Below are 23,719 nucleotides of genomic sequence, written 5' to 3' on the forward strand. Positions count from 1 at the left end.
TGTAATCATAAAATTCGGTCTTAATTGAATATGCATACAATTGTCTCATAGACTGTGAGGAAAAATAATAACTAATGATAGTGATGATTGAATGTGATGATCAATGGTAGTGATAGTTATAAATAAAACGATAGTTATGATGGTAGTTGATAATGGTGTGCAACATCGACAATTAGCGATGAAGATTTTCATTAAAATCGTCGAATAAATATCGTAATGATACTAAAACATCGTTATATATCTTAGTTATTTAGATCTATTTGAATCTAATAAGTGGTTAAAAAATAAAAGACAAAATAAATTTACTAAGCAATGAAAATTTGAATAATTAAAATCCAGAACTAAAAAAAGGAGACTTAATAACTAAAATTAATCCTTTCGTTGAGTGCAAATAAATAAGGCCTAATTCACTCCATTTTGTCTTGCACAATAAAAGGAAATTGGATAGTTTTTGAAGCTCCAAGTCACATGAAGCTAATTAATAAAAGGACAAGTTACATACTCGATCAAAATAATTACATTCGTGAGTCAAATATATTATCATTCATATATATATATATATAAGATAATGTCAATACTCGTTAATGGACTTTTGAAGTAAACTCGTGCTCACATTAATTATAAATATGGTCAAGGGATTTTTTAAGACACTTAATTAGACAAAATGATTATGCTTCTTACTTCTTAGTACACCAAGTCTAATTCCTTCAACATTCTAGATGTATTTTTTTCTCCTTTGAATAAGTAAAATCAGTGCATTTTCCATACCTATGCAAGTCTCTGTACGCTAGATGACTGAGACTGCATTTTATTTCGAACAATATATTCAGCAACAAGTCTTCATTAAAAAACTAAAAAAAAAAAATCTTCATTATAAATTTATAAATAGAAAATTCAGGTTTTGTTAAGATGCGTACCTACTAATACTAATTTACTCTAGTAGTTGTCTATCAGTGAAACAAGTATGTTAACGTGGTTCACTTGAGTGGAGTAAATAAAGAGAGAGTGTTTTTAGGTGGAAAATACCCGACTCAAAAAGGTATAAAAAACCACGACCTGTATCTCTACAGGATTTAACCCCTTTTTCACTAAAACTCTTGAGCTCAACAATCAACAAATTACAAAGACTCTTGTAAATTAGGAATTAAACTCTAACTCGTATTTCTACAATAACACAAATCTTAGTGTTCCCAAGTCTTTGAGTTCCCCTACTTGAAGATAATAGTCCTACCTCAGTTTAAAACTTCACTGAGACTAGAATTACAACTCATTACAACTCAAGAACCAACCTATTACACAAAGCCTAAGACTCTAAGTAACGAATCAGGTTGTTCTTATGACTTCTTCAAGTTGTAGAACAGATTTGCTGATTGATGTTTTTCTTGTTTTGTGATAAGTGAAACTCTTTTAAGCCAACTCTAATAAAGTCCTGCAGATCATCTAATCTTCTTTTTTCAATAGGACTCTATCAGGTAGTTCCACTCGTTCTTGCATAATATCTTTTTGATAGAGTCGGAGTCCTTTATTTGCTCAATCTTCAAGTGTTGTGTTTGAAAGCATATCTAAATTTCCTTGCTTATTCACTGCTGACTTTATGCATTATCAGCCTTACATCTACTTCAATGTTCTTCACATGTGAGGACCAGCATGACTAACATGTTTCATCATCATATGTCAATCATCAAAACTTCTTTGCTTTTACAGGTTTTAAATAATCTTTTCCTTGCTTATAATAGTATATTATAAATTGTACAGTTAGATGACTTTTTGAATTTTTTCTTTATTGGTAACAATTTCTATTCTATCAATACCCTCTTCATTTCCCATTTTAGAATTTTTTTTACAAGAAGCATATTCAGTGCTTTTAATCCAGGGTCAAAAGGAAAAAAAGTAATTAGAATTTAATTACTATAATTTAAAAGAAAGCAGTAAGAATAGAGAGACAAGCCTGTCATAAAAATAAATAAGTCATTTTCAATTGAATTTTTGGGCTCTTATTTCTTGAAATGAATTTACTAGGTCGTTCAATTTGAGTTTTCTCTTTACATACTATCAAGGTTTAAAATTTCTAATCTTGTTCATGTTTAGTTTTATAATAATATATCTTTTCGGCTTATTTATAGTGTTATACATGATTGATTATATCTGTTCAAGATGTGTTTGGCTTTGCTTTATGCGATAAAAAAATTAAGGCATTATTTTGAAGCATACACCATCAAGCTAATTTCTCGAGCTGATCCCGTGAAGTTTGTGATGACTCAGCCAGTTCTCTCAGGACGTTTAGCCAGATGGCCTATATTGTTTAACCAATATGAGATCATATACATGCCTCAAAAGGCTGTAAAAGAGCAAACACTTGCTAATTTCCTCGCTGATCACCCTCGGCAGAATGGAAGATTTCGAATGAGTTTCCTGATGAAGATGTATTATTTACTAAAGAAATGCCGACATGGACAATGCTCTTCGATGGTTCAGCACGTTAAGATGGTGCAGGTACAGGTGTCGTGTTGATATCACCAGAAAGACTAATCTTGCCATTTTCATTTGTTCTGGGAGAAACATGTTCTAATAACGCTGCAGAGTACCAAACTTTAATTATTGGACTTGAAATGACATCAGATATAAAGATTCCGCAATTGGATATCTATGGTGACTCTAGGTTGATCATAAATCAACTCTTAGGTAGTTACGAGGTGAAGAAGGAAGATCTTATACCATATCATCGATACACTACTCGTCTACTTGAAAGGTTTGATCAAGTGTTCTTAAACCACGTCCCAAGAGAAGAAAATCGCATGGCGGATGCTCTGGAACACTTAGCTACGACGATGGCACTCAGAGAAAATGAGTCAAAAAAGGTACAAGTAAGTCATCGGTGGGTTATTCCCGGTTGCCTTGACCTTCAATTAGATGAAAGCCTCCATACATCTGTCTGAGTTGTTGTAGATGAAGATTGAAGAAAACAATAAGCAAATCCATGAAAAACAACTTCTCCAATAGCAAGTAAGCCTAAAATGCAAGTCAAGATGCTCCTCGATGCACGAGTCTAAATTGCAAGTCAAAATGCACCTCGACGCACGAGCCTAAAATGCAAGTCAAGATGCTCCTTGATGCACGAGCTTAAACTACAAGTCAAAATGCTCCTCGATGCAAATTAAGATGCTCCTTGATACACGAGCCTAAACTGCAAGTCAAAACACTACTCAAGGCACGAGCATAAACTGCATGATACTCCTCGATGCACGAGCCTAAACTGCAAGTCAAAATGCTCCTCGATGCATGAGCCAAAAATGCAAGTCAAGATGCTCCTTGATGCACGAGCCTAAGCTGCAAGTCAAAATGCTCCTCAACGTACGAGCCTAAAATGCAAGGCAAGATGCTCCTTGATGTACGAACCTAAACTTCAAGTCAAAATGCTCCTCGATGCAACTCAGGATGCTCCTCGATACACGATCCTAAACTGTAAGTCAAGTCGCTCCTCGACGCACGAGCCTAAACTGCAAATCAAACTACTCATTGATGCACGATCTTAAATTGCAAGTCAAATCACTCCTGGCCCGCATGAGTCTAAACTGTGAACGGCTCTACAAAAAAAATAGTAAAAGAGCAAAATAAAGAAAAGTATGAAGCTTGAATGCATATTTGGAGTCCTTTAAAGATGTCATCTTTAAAGCAAAAAGACTCTTCATTATCTCCAAGCAATGAAGTCTTCTCGACAGGTAAAAAAACTTGTGGTACTTTGAATATTGCTCTAGTCCGGCCTTCACCAAATTACAGAAGTGATGCATCCCAAAACTTAAAGTAGAAGAAGAAATTTATGAAGTATCAAAATCTGACAAGAAGTAGAGTATCACAAGATTTAGGCTGAAACTTCAAGAATTTCCCTGAGAAAATATATAGGTTTCATGCTGATGGATTTCACGTGTAACTTAGATCTATGAGTCTAATTTCCAATACAAAAAACGACACCTAATTCCGATACTTCCACGTCGAGATATGAAATTTCTCGTGACGCTGCGCAAAGCTGAAATAACAAGCGAACCAGGATTAGAAAACTATTTTCAGAGCAATATCTGGGACGATTCGAATGCAATATGATTGTGGTTTCAGCGTGAGACGTAGCTCTATGAATCTACTTTTCAATGCAAAAAACGGCACCTAATTTTTGACACATCCGTATTGAGATATGAAATTTCTCGTGACGCTGCGCAAAACTGAAATAACAAGCGAACCAGGATTAGAAGGCCATATTTGGAGCAATATCTGGGAAGATTCGGATGCAATCTAATTGTGGTTTCTACGTGAGACGTATATCTATGAGTCTAGTTTCCAACGCAAAAAACAACTCCTGATTTTGATGTTCCTAAGTCAAGATATGAGAGTTTTCGTGAGACTGCACAAAATAAGTAAACAATGACAAAACAGAATTGAAAATCTGATTTTGAAACGATACCTGGGCAGATCTGGTGATAAGATGAGCGTGGTTTTCACGTAGAACGTAGGCTTGCGAGTCTACTTTCCAACATTACAAGCCATTCGTGATTCAGAAACCTCCACGATGTGTTATGAAGCTTCTTCTATAGATGCGTCAAAGTACCGAAAGCTCAATTATGAAAAAAAAAGAGCAAAAAGAGGAGAAGAACAGAAGTTGAATTTCTGCTCAGGCTGAATTACAATGATTAAAGGGGGAGTTGATGTCCTTTTATAGAATCTGAAAGGCCCCAATTTGATTTTAAAAAGGAATCTGTTGAACAAAGTTGTCTTCAACAAGAACTGGGACATTTAAGTGTCCAAAATAAGTCAAATTCCTAATCTTTTTTGAAGTGGGATAACATCATTAATCAATCCTATTAAAATTCGATATAGGACTAATAGCCGAATCCTACCTGATTTGGATATATTTAGTCTTAAACAGAATTTACACTGGATTCACGTTATTCTACATGGATAATCATGACTTTGAGGAGTCGAACGTTGAGAAAATGCTCAAGTCTTTAAAAAAAACAGGGCTTCACAAATACTTCAAATCTCGTCTCTAACAGGTCCGACAAATCAAACACCTTGACGAGTCTTGAAGTAGGGGGCATCTGTAGACACGTAAAATTTATTGAATCAAATTCATATAAAATTTGGATTTGATCTATATTTTATTGGGTCTAAAATTAGTTTGGGCTATAAACGCGTTTTATTCTTCATTAAGGTCCATCTCACCTTGAGGCCCAAACTCATGCCACGTGTCAAATGACATGACATCCCAGTTAAATTAAAGACCAATGAGGCAAGGCCACACGATCAAATGAGGTGGCAATCCAAGTCAAACTCAAGAGCCAATGAAACATCGCCAAGTGTCCCAAATGACATGTTTTTGACCAATCACAAGCAACCTTGTCACATAACATTTGTGATAAGCTTGAAAATTGAATGAACTAAGCAGAATGAGGCAGAAGAGATTATTTACACTTGGACTGCCTACCCCCTACAACTATAAATAGGAGGGTTACATAATTTTCTGAGGTCATTCAACAAGTATTGGAGAAAGCTTCTGCATTTACTACACAGCTCTTCAACGAATCGACTAACGGAGTTCTGCTCGAAGGTCAACTCGACAAAATGAAGTGCTGTTAGACAATTTCTAGAGATCCAAATGCATTTCTAGGAGGCTTAAATCATCCTACATTCGAGAATCACGCTGCAAAGGCCCTCGAATCACGGAAAAACTTAGGAGAGAAGAATCGAGAGAATAACAGAATTGTATCCACAAATTTATTTATATAAAATCATTATTTCTTTTTATTTATTTTTGCTTGTAGTTAATTTTCTGCATCCACGAAAATTTGTTGCGAACAATGGTTATTATAGCTTTACTATATTGAATCTTAAGTTCCTCCCCTAAAACGTCATACTTCGAATCCATTTTCTTTTATGTTTATGGCCCAAAGTTGTTGCATTTAGATTGAAAAAGAAACTCATAAAAGAACGATTGAAAAAAGTCAAGAAATGATCCTTTCTAACCAATGATGCGTTTAGGGTTGGGCTTACTAGGTCCTTTCAAATGACAGACTTGCCCATCTAATTCATCAAACTTTCGCGATCGTGAGTTTGAGTAGGGTTGGGCTTGCACCATTTAGACATGGGGAAAGAATCTCTATATAACTCCTTAGATTATAAATTGCAAGTCATAGCAAGACTTCTTAGATTGCAACTAATAATAAGTTTTTTAAAAAATAAAATAATAAAAATTTTAAAACAAACAAAATTAAGAATAAAACATTTTTTATATATGCTAATTAAAAAAACTTCCATTTTAATAGGAGTTTGTTACTATGTGGGCTAAAATTATGGAACCTATTAATATGCATGTTTTTTTCCATTTCTTAAATTATATTTATATTCATTTTTTAAAAATAAAAACAAATACTTCTTCTTTTTCCATAATTCATTCATACTCAATCTCTATTTTAATTTCTAATTCATGAATTTTGAATTCACAATAGAATTGGTGATAGTAAATATTATATGTTAATAATTTATTTTTAATTTGTGAATTGTATACAACCTATTATTCATTTATTATTTTATACAATTAAACTAAAATCAATTTATATATAACAAAGTCATATTTTAAATGATTTTTTATTTTTGGGGTCTCAATTTATGAAATTGGTATATAAGATTCTATATAAATGATATATCTTATAACTGTTTCTAGTGTATTAAAATGGGACATAATTTTATATCCACGAATTAGTTTAATAAATTTTATTAAAGTCATTTTATATTCTTGTCATATTTAAGGATTTTTTTTTTTTTTAGGGGGGCGGGGGCTCAATGTATGGAATTGACATTTAAATTGGTATTGATGAAGTTTCGTATATGTCACATTTGTATAAAATGAGTTTTATGAATGTGACAATTGATACGAAAAATGGTGTTGTATATTACATAACTTTTTTAGTGTATGTAATGGCTATTTAATGAAAAACTGTCACTGTACATATTGAAAATAAACTAACCGATAATTGTTTGGTATCAAATAACTTTTTGTTGCAATAAAAAAGGTAATCTGTATTAGCCATGGTTGATATTGATGTTGATTCACTATATTAATTTTGTTTTCTGCAATCGGTATAGTTTAATAGTCATACAAAAATATAGTTACAACTTGCAATAAACAATCTAAAAAAATACATATAAATATAATTTTCACATATAATAAAACTATATCTATTAACTGGGTCGAAATTTTAATTGATAGAGTGTTACATTTCTTTACAATAGTGTACTTCCCCGTTTTTCATTTTTCCTATTGAATACTTTATTTGGCAAAGTTAATTCTCAAAGTATGTGTCATATTTTTTATTTTTTTTTAAAAAGATCAGAAAAGAATTAAAAAAATACTTTTTTAGTTTTATTTTATTATTATTTATTGAAAGTCACTGTTGTGATAAAAAGATGAAATCTATGAATAATGGAAGAAGAATTGAAGGAATAATGTGTACCAATGTAAAAATATTTTACCAAATTTTACTTTTTAATTTAAGAATAATTTTTGTTACTTTATTGATAAAGTTAAAAAAAATTATAAATAAAGATAATTATTGAAACCAAAATTTATTCTTAACATAATTATCAATAGAGTTAATGAGGAGAGATAAAATATTAAAAGACTAAAAAATAGGAGATAATAACAAACACTTATTTTTTAGAAAAATATTATTTTTTAAAGAATTGCTATAACTTGTAATTAAATCTTTAATTCAATAATTATGTAAAAGTATTGTTATAACTTGCAATAAATAATCTAATAACTATATACAAGATAATTTTCACTTTAGACATCTCTAGCCTTTGGGCTCCACAACTAGTCCTTTCACGGGCTGTTCCTTTTAAATTTTGGGCCTATTCGTCAATTAGATTAAGACAACCTGGTGCACTAAAGCTTTGGCTATATCTGAGGTTCGGAAAAAGACGGAGGGTCTTAAGAATCTATTATATGCAACTTTACCTTGCATTTCTTCAAGAGGTATCCAAAGGCAAATTTCAACACACAATCTCGTGGGCTAGGAAACAAGTGAGATCAAGCCCAAACATGCAGGACCTGCAATCTAGTGGGCTATAGAAACAAGCTAGATCAAGCCCAATCATGCGGGGCCTGCAATCTAGTGGGCTAAGGAAAGAAGTGAGATCAAGCCCAATCATGTGGGGCCTGTTATGGGTATCCGTCTATGGCTGATTTATGCAAACATTCCTTTTCAAAATTACTATTTTAACTTGATTCTTATTTTTTAAAAGTCGTGATCTAACTTCTGGGGATGAGTTAGGTCCGAGGTTCATTTAATATGATATCAAAGTCAGACCTCTGATATTGGGACCAAATAAATTGTCCACAGCTTGGGAGTGGACAACGTCAGACGTGGGGTCTAGAGGTCGGGGTGGAAATGAAAGAAGACTTATGTATCAATAATGGATGGAATCCTGAACTTCCTTAATATTAGCTCGAGCGATTCTCCCTTTGAACTAGTTTCTGAAGTTGAGTACTTGAGTTAGAAGCAAGATCGAGATTTAATTTAATGAGAAATAAATTTGGTATATCTTGATTTAAACATTTTTGTCATATACACATACAGAGACAAAAATAAATTAAATTGGTGGGATTTTTGGGTTCAAATACAGCCAATCTTAGATAGCAACCAAAAAAAAGGGGTGTGGGGGAGACAAAAACCACAGTTACAATCAAAGGAACAAATGCATGTGCCTTTGTGTTCAAACAATAATTTTGACTACGAATATTGACAAATAATTTCTAATGCTTAATTATTTATTTATACACGCCCAAAAATTAAAATGGCAACTAGCAAATAATTTGTTTTCAATACATGTGGTTAGTTCATAACCAGACAGTTCAAGAATATCAACCCATGTATTCTCTATTATTTAATTACTCATTTAGGCCGTGTTAGAGGAAAATAAATTAATATCATATTTATTTTCTAGTTTTTAATAAGTAAATAAATAAAAATATTGCTTCAAAAATATCTATACATAATCTAGCAAAACATTATATAATAAGACAGGATAACGGCTCGGGGGTGAGATGATCTAGGAGTCGGGGTGGATGCCAGAAGGAGAAGATACGAGATAATAAACTTGAAATATCAATTATGAAATTTATTTTTTCCACCTTTATTAGTAAAGTTCTTTTCCTCTTTTTAAAGCAATTTGTATTCCTACAAAAAATATTTTATAATATATTTAATTAATTAAACATAAAAAATACAAAAATATTTTCCTCCATACCAAATACACCCTTAATAAGTTGATTGAGATAATCACAAAAAAATAAATCAAGAACCAGACACAAAATATACAGAATGTTTCTGAAAGGGTATGGACTGGTGCCCACATGATTTGATTCACGTATATATGTATGTATGGCATATTGCATGATATACACTTCATATAATAATTTTTCTATTTTGTCAAATTGGCCATATTATTGAACATCTTCTAGTAAATCGTTGACTGATCAAAACACGAAATTAAAAAAATATATATATATTTGGAACCAAAAAGTTTCCACAAAGAAAAAAATGATGGAGGACACGAAGAAAGTGCCTTTCACATTCTTTTAAAAAACATTCATAATTTGCAATTTTGTGTAGGTGCTTGACTCTAGTCAACTCAAATTTTTGTTGTCAATTTCACACCTATAGTAAGTTGAAATTTTTTATTACGTGACTCACACGATCTTTTGTTAGCTGTATAAAATTTCTTTTTATTTCACCAAAAAAGTGGATTTAGAATTTGTGGAGCAAAAAATATAAGATATGGATCCATTTTTTTTGAGATAAAAAAATGTCTTATCTAATAAGTGTCAATCATATGAAACACGTAGTGAAGTTTTTCGAGTTCGAATGGTCAATCAATCAAATTCTTTTTTATTTTTTCTGTTTACTTATTAAATTGACGACTCCACACTTCCTCGTAGAGGAATTTTATGAACTGGATTATAATCCTTTATAATACAAATGAAAGAAAAATTGGCCGAGGAAGTAATTTTCATTTTTGTCTTAATAAATATGAAGAGAGATTAATATAATAAAAAAGATAGTAATATTGAATTGAGATTCAAAAAATAAAAAATTTGGTCAAATTATGTTTTTTAGTTAATGTTTCATTAAAAGACATAAACAAATATGACAAGTAAAATAGATCGGAGAATAGCTACAGTGTTTCATCAAATCAAACACATTGGAGGTTAGAGGGGACATGTTATTAAACAATCCATGTGATTGCCAACTAATCACTTATCATTAACTAAATTATACTCCACTAATGGAACATCAAATGTTCATATGATATTTGTCTTCATGGATTTGGACCCTTATTAATCAATATCCACGCACCACTTAATTACTACTTTAGACAAAAAGCTATTTCAACCTATCTAATCCATCAAAAATAAGAAAAACCATGATGATCACTCCTAATATCTCTTTTATGATTTAGGCGAAACACATAAGCAACCAATCAAACTTGTCACAAAATTTCTCCTTAATGTCTAAACTTTGTCATTGCTCATTTAGACATTCAAATCACTTTTCACATGATCATTTAAACATACACAAAAATACTGACATGACAAAAAATTATATATCGCGACTCTTGGGTGTGTAAATGAAATTTGACATCATTCTTTTACGAACCCTTTTTCTTCTAAAGTTGTTAGCAAATATTCTAGACAGAAAACCCCTTAATATTGTTGCATTTGTTGCCACTAATTAATACTTGTTACGTACTTAGTTTTGATGATTGATAAATTCATAGTTTGGGACCTGTTCCCTTGAGTTTTATCATGACAGTGCTGTTATCACTTAGGGAACAGGTTGGGCTCACCTGTCGCTATCATAGTCAACTGTCCAGCTGACACAAAGTACAAAAGTTGGTGAAAAGTTGTCTGCCACCTTTTTGTCTCGACCAATGAGATTGTTTTTAGGTTTTCTTGTGTCATAATATATATTGCTAATTTTTCTCAACAAGAAAACTAACACTTTCATATTCTCAAAACTAAATATCTTTATGAAGTGGCAAATCACAGGTTGCAGCTGCAACAAGGAACTGATCGCTCATCGAGCTGTATTTTTATTTCTTTGTTGCAATTGAGTCTTCATAATATTGTTCTTAAACTTTTACCTACGCTTGCTTATGATTATTGTAGGTGTTGTGGTGTAATCTCTCTTTGTAATCATCTAGAGTTAGGTGATTATTCAAGCTAGAGTTAGCTTGTGAAGTCCAGTTAGAGTTAGTTGGAGGTAGAAACAGTAGAGTTACTACTTGTGTTTCCTTATAATTGAGTTGTTGCTAGGAAACAAAGGATTAGGAGGTTAATCCTTGGAGTCTGTATTCAAAAAGTTGCTTGAGCATAGTGGAGCTTAAAAATCCTGATGAAGGCAGGTCGTGAGTTTTCTCCCTTGAGCAAGGAGTTTCCACGTAAAAACCTTATGTCTTTTATTTACTTTATTCCTGCACTTCTTACTTTATATATCTCCTAGTTTTTATTGTTTGAGTATATCTGGGAACAGGTCTCTAAGTTGAGGAGCAATCTACCTTAACCTTTCATTTGGTATCAGAGTGGGTCTTCCTTAAAAAGGCTAACACCTTGGAAGGATCTTGACAAAAGAAATAACAGCTCCTCCAAATCTAGAAGAAGACCAGTCCACCACCAGACCCCCAAGATTGGTGAAAGATAAAAATGCATGATTTCCTCATGGCTGAAGATTCTAAGCTATGGGATGTCATAGAGGATGGACTCTTTGTTCCTACAAAGAAAGTAAAGATTGGTGACACAACTTCACAAATTCCTAAAACTAATAATGAGTTTGATGATGTTGACAGCAAAAAGATAGAAAAGAATTGCAAGGCCAAGAAGATCCTTGTGTGTGGTATTGGTCCTGATAAGTACAATAGGATCTCTGCCAGTCAAACAACCAAAAAAATCTGGGACTGTCTCCAAACAACCCATGAAGAAACTACTCAAGTTAAGCAGTCAAATGTGGATATGTTGATAAATCAGTATGAAACATTTACCATGTAGAAAGGTGAATCTATTCAGGAGATACATACAAGGTTTACTGCAATAACCAATGAGTTGTACTGTCTGGGTGAAGTTATCCCAACTCATAAGTAGGTGAGCAAATTCTTGAGCATCCTGCCAAAGAGATGGGAAAGCAAAGTTGATGTCATCACAGAAGTCAAAGATCTTAATAGGATGGCCATGGATGAGCTTATTGTCATAAAACCTATGAGATATTGAAGAATCTGGGAAAGGTAAAGGATGAGCCTAAAAAGGAAAATAATTATCTTGAAGGCCACAAAGAACACTCATAAAGTGGAACAAGATGAAACAACTTACATTGCAAAAAAAAGTGCTCAAAGCCTTAAAAGTGTCGGGAGCTTTATTCAGTAGAGGAAAATCTAGTAGGCACTAGTCTAATGCAAAAAGTTGAGAACAAGGAATGTCAAACAAATTATAGATAAGAAGAGAAGTAAGCAGCAAACTCTCATCAAGTATAACAGGAAAACTGAAGCTAACAGGGTTGCAATTCAGGTGCTTCAAGCTTGTTGGGGGGATTCATTTAGTGATTCAAATGAGTTTAAACAAGGAAGAGACATCTTCCTAGTGGAAAAATAAGATGAGGTACAATATCTTGACTCACTCCTTGCTCTGATGTCTGATAGTGATAATAAGAAAGAAAACTTGTCACTTTCCTTGACATCAAAGAAAATCTGAAGGACTACTTCCTAAGTAAGCTGAGATCTCTTGCCACTGTGTTAATTGACTCTTTAAATGACCAAGCCCAAGACAAAGAAAATCTGAAAGAGTCTCTTAAGAAATGTGAGGAAAAATTAATTGAAATAAGTGATCAGGTAGCTAAACTCACAAATGAAAAGAGAAGGTTGGAGATGAAACTGGCAAATATGAGGAAGAAATGATGGAATTAAGTTTGAAAGTAGTTGAGCATTATGTCACTTATAAGACTATGGCCTGTGAAAATGATCTACTAAGCAAGAGAATATATGAAATTTCAAAGAAGAATTCTAAGGGCAAAAGTGAAGGGAGTAGAATACAGTTTCAGTTGGAAGAAGAATTAACATTGTCAAAGATGATCTAACTGCCTCATTGGATCGAAGTTCCATCCTTGAGGAGGAACTTATTAAGGTGAAGACTGAATTGTAAAAAACTCTCAAGTGGACCACCTTCTCACAGGAAATGACAAACCTTTCCAGCCAAAATTTTCATAGCAGAGAGGGTTTAGGATACAACAACCAAGAAAATGGATCCAACCCTTCAGTCAGATATGCAAAGAGTAAAAATGGTGTCTCTTGTGCCCACTGTGAAAGGAATGGTCACTTTGAGAAATGGTGTCCATCTAAAATTGCAGCTCTGAGGAAAAGAAGGAAGCAAAGACTGCCTAGCTGGACAAAGGAAAAACTAATCTTTCTTTTGTCATTTTTTTGGGAACTCAAACTCAAATAAGTTCTCAAAGATGACAAGTAATTGATGACGCAGGGACAGTCAAGAAAGAGCAAATAACACGAGGAGGATGATAATGGTTGCTTAGAGCTCATGAATGAAAATTTGACGATTACCTCATGTTGAATGCCCTCAGTAGAGACATGTCTCCTTTGCAATGGAATAAAAAATGAGAGTATGATGGTACTATGCTTCAATAAGAAAAGGGGGTTGTCTCAAGCTTTGAAGAAATTGTCCCTGGTGCATCTCTGATGAAGAAAATAGAAACTGATCAAGTGGCACTAGGAAGGGAAGAGGTGATTATATCTATATCAATGCAGATGACTGGTCTTCCACTCATGGCTATGAATTGGTGAGTAGGTATCTGGGTTAGATAATATTTTGTGTGCCTAATTCAGTCTTATATATTTGCAGATATCCACCTATGGCAAAGAAGAAAAGATATGAAAGGAGTAGTGAGACAACACAAGAAAGGAAAGATATGAAATCTATGATGATAAGACAATAATTTCTTCAACTACTCAAGGATAACTTGATTGCAGATCAAGCTAAGATGAAACACTTTGCTGATAACAAGAGAAGTTACAGAGAGTTTGTTGTGGGTGACCTTGTCTATCTCAAACTTCAACCTTATAGACAGACTTCCATTGCATTAAGAAGGAACCTCAAGCTCAGCTCTAAGGATTATGGACCATACTTGATTACTGATAGGATTGAACCTGTGGCTTATCGACTAGCACTACCTCCTGAGTCTAAGATCCATCCTGTGTTTCATGTTTCACTACTTAAGAACAAAGTGGCCAATAGAGTGGTAGTACAATCTGGTTTACCCTCTACTAGTTCTGATGGTCAATTCTTGGTCTAGCCTGTGGCAATTTTGCAAAGGCAACTGGTGAAAAGGAACAATACAGCTATTGTGAGGTGGTTCAATGGTCTAACCTTCCACCTGAAGATGCTACTTTGGAGGATTATCAATTTTTACGTGCTAAGTTTTCTCACTTCGAGTCTGATCCTTGAGGATAAGAATCATTTGAAGCAGTGGGGTATATCATGATCCCAAATTGTTAGTTAATTAGATATTGTTGCTGGGATTGGATATCCACTAAAAAGTCTTAATGGCTAAGAGGGAATAAACATCGAAGGAATAAGATTGATTCCATTTAAATGAAGAGGGTTGGTCACAATTAGGCCACATGGCACAGTCAATTATAAAAATATCTCCAGAAGAGAGAGAAGGCAGCGAAATTCTGGTAAAGCTTTCTCTTCTCGTTTTTCCTACTTCTTTCTCTTTCTGCTTCTCTTCTCTTCATCCTCATTCTAATTCTCTTCTCTTCTCATCCCATTCTGCAGGTTTATTAGCTATGACAATTTCTTTCATTTGTTGTTGAATTCAGTTTACATAATTATATTAGGAACTCTGTTTTGATTTATAAAATTCCAGAAACTCCTAAAAATTTCTATTCGTTTTTGATTAATTTTTGTAATTGAATTTCGATCTTAGTAGAGGTCGTAACAAAAAATATGATATTGTTGAGGATGTCTTTGCCATTGTTGCACTCGTTTCTGAAACAATAAAATCACATTTAGAAATTGTCTCCGTCTCTACACCATGTTCATTTTCCACATGATCTAGCTAACTACAGGACGCCTTCAGTCCTATTATATAGTCAAGTTACAACGTATTATCAAGTATCTACAACAACATATTATCAAAGATCTCCTGCATATTTTCAAGTTATTGCACTCCAATAACTTGTTGCAGATCATTCTCCAAACCATAGGTTGCCTCTATCTCCATTACAATCATGGCAATCAGCATAAATTCAATTTGTCACCACACTATCAACTAGCCAAAATGCCAGGAACACAAGATCACAAGGGATAACCTTATTATTGCCTTGGACAACAAGATCCACGAGTTTCAGCTGTAAAATAAAGTAAAAAATGTATACATTGTTTTTTATGTTAGTTACTATTGATGATCTAACTTTTGCCTTTCTGTTAAATGTACATTCAGATAGCTGGTGATAGTATAGTAACTATCGATTTTTGTAAAAACAAGACACATAATATATTTGTTTAATAGTTGAAATTTTGTGTTTAAATAATCATGTAGAAAGTGATTTGACTGTTCAAATAAAAAATGAAAAATTTTAGGTAGAAGAAAGTTTATGACAAGTTTACGTGGTTATGTATGTGTTTGGTCTATATGAATTATCCTTGTAAACTTATCTTTCCTGATCTACATTTTTGATATTTTAGTTTTGTATGTGAGATAAGAATAATAATTTCGTGCTAAAATTTGAGATATTAACTAAATTTGAGATTAGCTTATTCCACCATTTATATTAAAATAAAAAAAAATATTATGGCAAATAAAAAATGAGATTAAATATTTCCATAAATTACTTATTCTATCCTAAGTATTCAATTTATGTGGTGTTATTTTTCCACCATATATAATTTTATCATTCTTTTAAAATATGTTGAATCAATAGTTATGTGGGTTTGTATTATTTTATGTATTTTGTAAATATTTTATTCAAAATATTTGAAGAATCTATGTTCAAATTGATGATTAAAATTAAATATTTTAACCTTCGTAACCCCAATATCTTCACATGGGTATTATTACACATTCAAGATTCAATGATAAACAGGAAAACAGATATTTACCCATATTACATATTCATTTTTATATGAATCATAGAATTGTACTATTTTTAAGAGTAAATAATCACTACGAACTAAACATAAGTATTTATTTCATGATCATTTTACTATATCAGTTTTAACTTTTAGTATAATTGCTTCTCTCACTTATTGAACAATGGCTTAGAAATAATTAGTATAAATAATAAGGGTAAAATAAATTTAAAGGGATAAAGTATCTTTTAATTTTTTAAACGAAACACCCAAAAATAAATATTTATTTTCATATAATGAATAAGTAAAAGTAAACGAAAAAAAGTATTACTCTTATTTATAAGTGAAAAGTTGGGTTACTATTATTTTGTCCTATATGAATGGTCTTTACGTAATTACTTTTACAATGAAGATTTTTCCCCTAAATTTGCTATCCATGTAATACACATATACAAAATATATGTGGTCACTATTGTTTTCATCTGTTTACTGACTTTGCCTTATATTAGTTACAAAAAAAAATCTACTCTCTCTTGTTCCTAAAAAAGAAAATACCTGTACCAAAAAAATCTACTCTCCCTTGTTCTTAAAAAAGAAAATACCTTTGAAAAAATTGAAAGAGAATAGCTGTGAAATTAGAGTTTTCATTAATTTTGGCTTCTTTAACTTCTGGTAAGTTATTTCTTTTTCATTTCTATTAGTGAATTCTTCTGACCTTTTCTTTTTCGTAGCCAAAGATAAAAATAGCTGTGAAAAAATTGGAAGAGAATTGCAGCGTTTGATTTCTATTAGTGAACAAATTTTGATTGATTTTTGCCTCCTTTACTTCTTCGAAGAAAAAAATTAGGGATTTCGATTGATTTTAGTTTCCTTAACTTCTGGGATTTTTGGTTCCCCAACTTCTGGTAAGAAAAAAATTGAAAATTTTGATTGATTTTTGCTTTCTTAACTTGTGGTAAATTCTTTTTTTTATTTATTTGTATTAGTGAATTCATGCCTAAAATGTATGATACTGTTGTGGTATTGATTTCTATTGGTGAATTCATGTCTAAAGTTATTGTGTATCTCCTCTTAAGGGCATCTCGATAGCATAAAGAAACATAGTCTAGAAGAAATGATACTTTTACAAGCGTATGTATGTGTTATTATTTGTATATAGAGTGAAATAAAATCTTCTGTTTGTGTAGACTGTTTCTCGAAAATAAACATGAGTTCAATTTTTTTCTTACTACTTGAGTAATGATACCTCTCATAATGTAAGGTTTTGGAACTAGCAAGATCAGTGTGTAGTAGTAGTATTACAGATAAGTTTAATCATCTTCTGTAGTTTCAATTACTTTTGGCAATTTCTTACTGAACTTGAAGCTTAAAGATTAGTGTGTAGTAGGAGTAATAGATTCAATTAGTTTTGAAAATTTCTAATTGAACTTGAAGCTTAAACATATTGAATTTAGAAGCATTTCCCTATACTGCTATTGAGTAATTTTAAGGCATAAGCATAATAGATAAACGTACCTTTTAACTTGGCCTTAACTGACATCTATGCTCTCCAACTTTGGGTGTGTAGAAGTACACACTTAATCCTTCTTACCAATAGTATCTTCACTTGGAATCCCTACTAGGTAATCAGTTGCTAAGTTGGCCATTTTATTCTCATCATCATCACTCATATTACTTTCTCCAACTCCATGACCAGAATAAACATCACTGGACTTGCTTATAACAGTTTTCTTTTTGATCTTTCAACCTTTTGGCCGGCCAAGGACACCTTTGGCCTTACATAACTTTTCCTTATGTACATAATTTGATTAAAAAACAACACGTCCTTTTGTTATTGAAGAGCTAGTTGTGCACATGCGTAGTTTGTTTGGTTCTCTTGTCTTTATTTGGTTTCTTGAATGTGTCTGGTGCTATATATTATCTATAAGTAAGACCTCAAAAATAAGAATGGGTTTAATTTATTTTTTTACTACTTGTAAAATCTTCTGTTTGTAGTATGGAAGACTGAAACGGATTACTAACATTAATGTATTTGTTAGAGTCTAAAATGACCATTTCCACACTGGTGGACTAATCAACCAATTAAGCTCGACGATGGAGTTTCGATAATTCATTTCACAATTGATCTTAGTGAGATGGATTCAAAAAATACACAGTTCACTGGGCATAACTGAGTTAGGTTAAGTCCATACCCTCAGTAGAAAAAACCATGTGCCAAGTTTCTCCAGGAGCATTTGTTGCAAAAAGGAACCTACTTAAGCAAATATAACTTGTGTACCCTTATAGCTTAGCTCTTTTAACACTTTGAAGTTATTATAATAACAACATATCCAGTGTAGTCTGGGTCTGGAGAGAATAGAGTGTATGTGACTTTACCCCTATCTTGTCGTAGATATTCTATTTTCAATAGATCCTAGACTCAAAGAAAGCAAAATGCACCATTAGTGAAGACATAAACAGTAACAATAGCAGGATAGTAAAAGAAATATAGGCATACGAGACAACAAGTAGTAATAGAAAATTAAGAGTGAGAAATTGCTTAGTAATCTACAAAATTAGATAAATGATATCCTAACATATCTTTACATAGTTAAATTACATTGATTAAGTGAAAATTCTTTTACACTGTCAGTGAAACCTTTTGGCCAGCTAAGGGCACCTTTTGGCCTTTCATAACTTTTCCCTAATCTTTTCAACTTCTTGACCCGCCACGTCTGTGCTTCTTCTTCCTGATCATCCCTTCTCCCTCTTTCAGAATTAGTCTATTTTGAAACATAATGAGTCAGGTCAAAATAGCATTATAAATATGTCTTTCAGGAATTTTAATTATGTACATTATTTGATTAAAAAACAACACATCCTTTTGTTATTGAAGAGGTGGTTATGCACATAGATAGTTAGTTTGGTTCTCTCATACTTATTTAGGTTCTTGAATGTGTCTGCTGCTATATATTATCTGTAAGTAAGACCTGTAACTAAGAATATGTGAATTATCACTTGCATATTTAGTGTTTTGTTAAGCTCCTAATACTGCTTCAGTTGGTAAAACTTGTCTGCGTGCTTACTAATTTAATTCGTGCATATATGCAGTTAGATTTAAAATTCTGTTAAAGGATATATACTTCTTGTACAGTGACCATGGGCCTAAGTATTTACAGGTCACTTTGTATTGACTGTTCCTTGAAGATAAGCATGAGTTCAATTTTTTCCTTACTACTTGAGTAACAATACCTCTCATAATGTTAGGTTTTGAAACAAGCAAGATCAGTGTGTAGTAGTAGTATTACAAACAAGTTTAATCATCTTCTGTACAACTTTCCACTAAACTTGAAGCTTAAAAATCAGTGTATAGTAGGAGTATTACAAACAAGTTTAATCATCTTTTATAGTTTCAATTACTTTTGACAATTTCTTATTGAACTTGAAGCTTAAACATGTTGAATTTATAAGCATTTCTCCATAATGCTATTGAGTAATTTTAGGACATAATAGATAAACGTGCCCTTTAACTTGGTCTTAGCTGATTTATTTGTTTGTTGAATAATTTTTGTACATAAGAAGGGATGTTTTAAATAAAGAATGTTGATAGGCTTCAATTCTTATTTGCTTTCCTTTCTTCGCAGCTGCAACTTTTATACGTAAACTCTTTATTTGTGCTATTGTGCAGTCTTTCACTTAGTAGGTAATGTTTCCATTGCCAGATATAAGTATCATTTATATTACAGATTCTTATTATCTCTAAGGATGTAATCTTTGTAAAATTTATCCTTGTCATGGTAAATAACATTTCTCCACAGGATTGTGCTTTCACAGTAGAGGCACAAATAATTCTACCAAACAGCCTTAAACATTGCTTTGTCTTAGGCTATCCAAAGTGTCCTCAGGAAGTATGAAATACAGAGAAGCAAAAATTTCACTGCATGAATTGTCATAAAAGTAATATGCTGAGTCCCAGGTATGTGGGTACTAATACTATACACACATACACCTACAATATCAATAACATATTTCTCTTTATTAACTAAAGTACTAATCCATACTACTTCAGGTGTTGATTCGATGTAAATCTGAAAGATGACACTGGCTCAATAATTGAAACTATTAGGGGAGAAGAAGGAGAAAAATTATCATCTCTTACAGCAGAACAGATTTATGAGCTTACTTCAACTAAGGTAAAAAATTTAACCATCAAATATACACATCAACATAATTATCCAACAAGTGAAAAAAGTAGCTTCCCGCACTGATCATGCAATCTCTGGAAAAGTCCACATTTTAGCCTGTACTGAAAAAGAAAACATCATGCCCTCTCTTCCTGCACCATCCACAATTCATATCAAAGAACGAAGAAAGAAGCAAAAAAATAAATTTACTTCTTCTGTTGAACAAGACGAACAACAAAGTGAACTCCACAACATGCTCAAGATGAAACAAAAAATGGAGCCATCGACTCCAATGAAAATAAAATAAAATGTTGCCAACAAAGTGCTTTCATATTCTGTCTCTCAATATTTATAATATCTTCAATATAATTTATACTATACTATTTTCTCACTACTTATATTACACTCTCTTTCATTCTTGTTAAATATATTTGCAGGTTGACCAACTTTTCTTTTACAGTTACTTTTGAATTTTATGGAACAAAGGAGTTTGTGAATTTTGTGAAATATTGTTCTTCCTGATTTGCACCACTGTGAAGATTTTGGAGAAAAGAACTACCAACTTACCATCTATCATCTACCTAACGGCCCAACAGGTCAGTTATTTTCTTAATATACATTCTAATACATTTCCTTCTTTAGTTCATCATTATTCCGTATTGAAAGAATACAAATTACTGAACTATCTTCTCTTTCAAATGTATTCAGATATTTAGAGAACAGAACTGGCTTACATCAGGCATTTGAAGACTCAGAATGTTCTGATAAAAACTCTTTCAAACTACTAAATTCATGTAGCAAATTATGGTACCAAAAGAATAAATGAATTTTTCATTATGAAATTGATAATTATGAAGTAATTTTTCATAACCATTAGTTAACATATATTAGTTAAATCCATCAACAAAATTACGTTTGAATTGACTTTCTTGATCAAGATAATTGTTTATAATCTGTTGCTGCTTGCAGTTGGCTATTTCATGATCCTAATCATAATCATAGACCTTTTGCCAAATCCATTAGTGTCAGTTATTGCTATATCAATCTGATATTTTCTCATCTACTCCTTTTTTATCTATTACAAATATACAGTCCATTCACTTAACCATTTTCGAATCTGACAATTGTCTTAATTTTCTATTATTGACTAATAACTTTAATGTATGTTGTTATTATTATTTCTTTCCTATACCAAAGTTAATAAGTATACCACTTCAACGAATAACTTAGTTGTTTTGTATGAGTTCCCTCACTATCACTATTTTCCTCAAAAAATTTATCATTATTTTTCTATAGAGGTAACTATTCTACAAGCACAACTCTAATATTTGTGTCTAATGTTGTTGTATCAATTCAATCACTGTTGTAATAGATTAATCCTTGATTTTATTCTTATAATTAAAATCTCCGATATTGCAGGTGTGGCTCCATAACCTCAGTTTTGAACTTCTTCTTTACACAGTTGAAAAGGTCGATGATAATTCTAAGGAAGATCCTTCTTGTAGCAAGTAACTTGTCTCTGTCATGGACTAATTTGTAATCAGTTTACAAGAAAACTATAAATTGGTGTATGTATTAAACATAGTGCATGCTGATCGGATAAAAAATAAAGGAGAAATTATTATACGAGTAGCAAGTTAGTATTTATAGAAGACACATTGCATCACTGTCACTACATCAATAAGGTTTCTCATTCTTCAGTCAGAGGGTTGGTTCATTTTACAAATTGTGAAGAATAAAATTCTTAACGATCTCTGTGGACACTAAGCACAAAAAGTTCACCTTCAATGAATAAATTGGACGAATAGGATAAAAATGAAAACAAAGTAGTAATAAAAGAATTGATACCTTGTCAACTAAATAATGAAATAAGACTGAAAGTTGTTATTTCTCTGTTTGCAATTGTTTATAACTTTATATCAATCTTTATGTGAAAAATTCGAAGTTGCTTTGTATGTTCAACAGGAATAAAACATTAACATTCTATGAAACAAGTTGGCACACTTGTATAGAATCTGCAATTGGCCATTTAAGTAATATTAACACTTTGATCAGTTTACATTTTTTTCACTACACTTTTGATGTCATTGCTTTTCATTTTTAATTTAGTTAACATGTGACAGCACATTGTCATTGTTACTGATATTTCCATGAAATCCAAAATTTATCATTGGAGAAACACAATGGAAAGAAATGCTACCTATTAGCTGCAATATCACTAGCAATTGTTTAGGTTGACACACCTACGTACTGGAGATGGATGTCCCTTCCTGAGTGCAGGTATTTTCAATTGACAATTTTAATTGACAAGAAACACTCCTCTACCATTTTCTTATATTTTAACAATTTTTTTAACTTGTTTTACTTTTTTCATAGTGAAATAGGTAGCTGTTGAAGGTGATGTTGCAACATAACACCCAAAGAAGAAGACGTTTTAGAAGTTCAATTCACAAAAGCCAGTCTTAGTTCTCCACCACTGTCTTCAACAAAATATTGTTTCTACAACCAACCAACAATAATGCACCACTCTTGTACCATTAGCTTTCAACTTTGGCACTATTTGTACCAAGAAATGGTTATATGTAGTACTTTCACAAGCTAACAACATAACAATGTAATCTTTGTTCCACATATTATGAAACATAACTCTTTGTACCACATATTATGAAATATAATTGTTTTATCTGCAATTATATCTTTGCCCGGGCACAGACACACTAGTAAAATAAGATTAAGAAATTTCAAACATTCTTCTTCAGAGTGAAACTTGTTGAAAAACGAATAGTATTGAGCCTTTGGCTATTGTTTTTAAATACCTTTTCCTTTATTTGAAATTTATGTAATCGGAGTTGAAGACAAAATTATATTGGATTATACATTTTATAAAAAATATTTAAAATAATGTTCAAGTTAGAATATATTTAAATACAGCTTCAAAAATAAAAAGTTAGAAAACAAGTTAAAATTATTTTCTAAATTTGAAATATAACTTCAGAATTTAGAACTTTCATGATTAAACATACAAAATTAAATAAAACAAACAATACAAAAAGTAAATAATTTTTATGAGCAAACAGGTAAGGGTATCAAAAAGTCTCACTTTCAAAGTAAAGTTGGTTAGTGAATTCTCAATTTCAGCTAGATATATAAAAATTATTATGAATTACATATTTTATAATTAAATATGATCAGTAATATGTGATCAATAGCCATAACTAAAAATAAATAAATACTGGACCACTTAAAAGTATCAATAATGTGAAACAGATGAGCAAGAAATTAATAGTTGAAACACCTAATTCATGTCATCTGCGGCTGTCTTGAAGAAAGTTAATTTAGAGTTTATCTTTTCTCCTCGAAGTGTTTGATATTCGCG

At 31.9% G+C, this 23,719-nt stretch overlaps 1 long non-coding RNA gene across 4 annotated transcripts; it reads left to right on the forward strand.

The window, feature by feature from the left end:
* The first annotated feature begins 16,569 nt into the window (after positions 1-16,569).
* LOC107866460 lies at positions 16,570-23,027 on the forward strand. 4 transcript variants are annotated; one of them, XR_007053467.1, is made up of 7 exons: positions 16,570-16,852; positions 19,804-19,862; positions 19,978-20,135; positions 20,229-20,352; positions 20,781-20,939; positions 21,763-22,623; positions 22,720-23,027. It is a non-coding gene; the product is annotated as an uncharacterized LOC107866460 (long non-coding RNA). The 4 variants fall into 4 exon arrangements; XR_001672950.2 differs by having other exon boundaries at positions 16,571-16,852; positions 20,804-20,939; XR_007053468.1 differs by lacking the exons at positions 21,763-22,623; positions 22,720-23,027 and adding an exon at positions 21,052-21,154 and having other exon boundaries at positions 16,582-16,852.
* The last annotated feature ends 692 nt before the right edge of the window (positions 23,028-23,719 follow it).

Source organism: Capsicum annuum, chromosome 3 (assembly GCF_002878395.1).
Source record: "Capsicum annuum cultivar UCD-10X-F1 chromosome 3, UCD10Xv1.1, whole genome shotgun sequence".
In the NCBI taxonomy this organism is placed as follows: domain Eukaryota; kingdom Viridiplantae; phylum Streptophyta; class Magnoliopsida; order Solanales; family Solanaceae; genus Capsicum; species Capsicum annuum.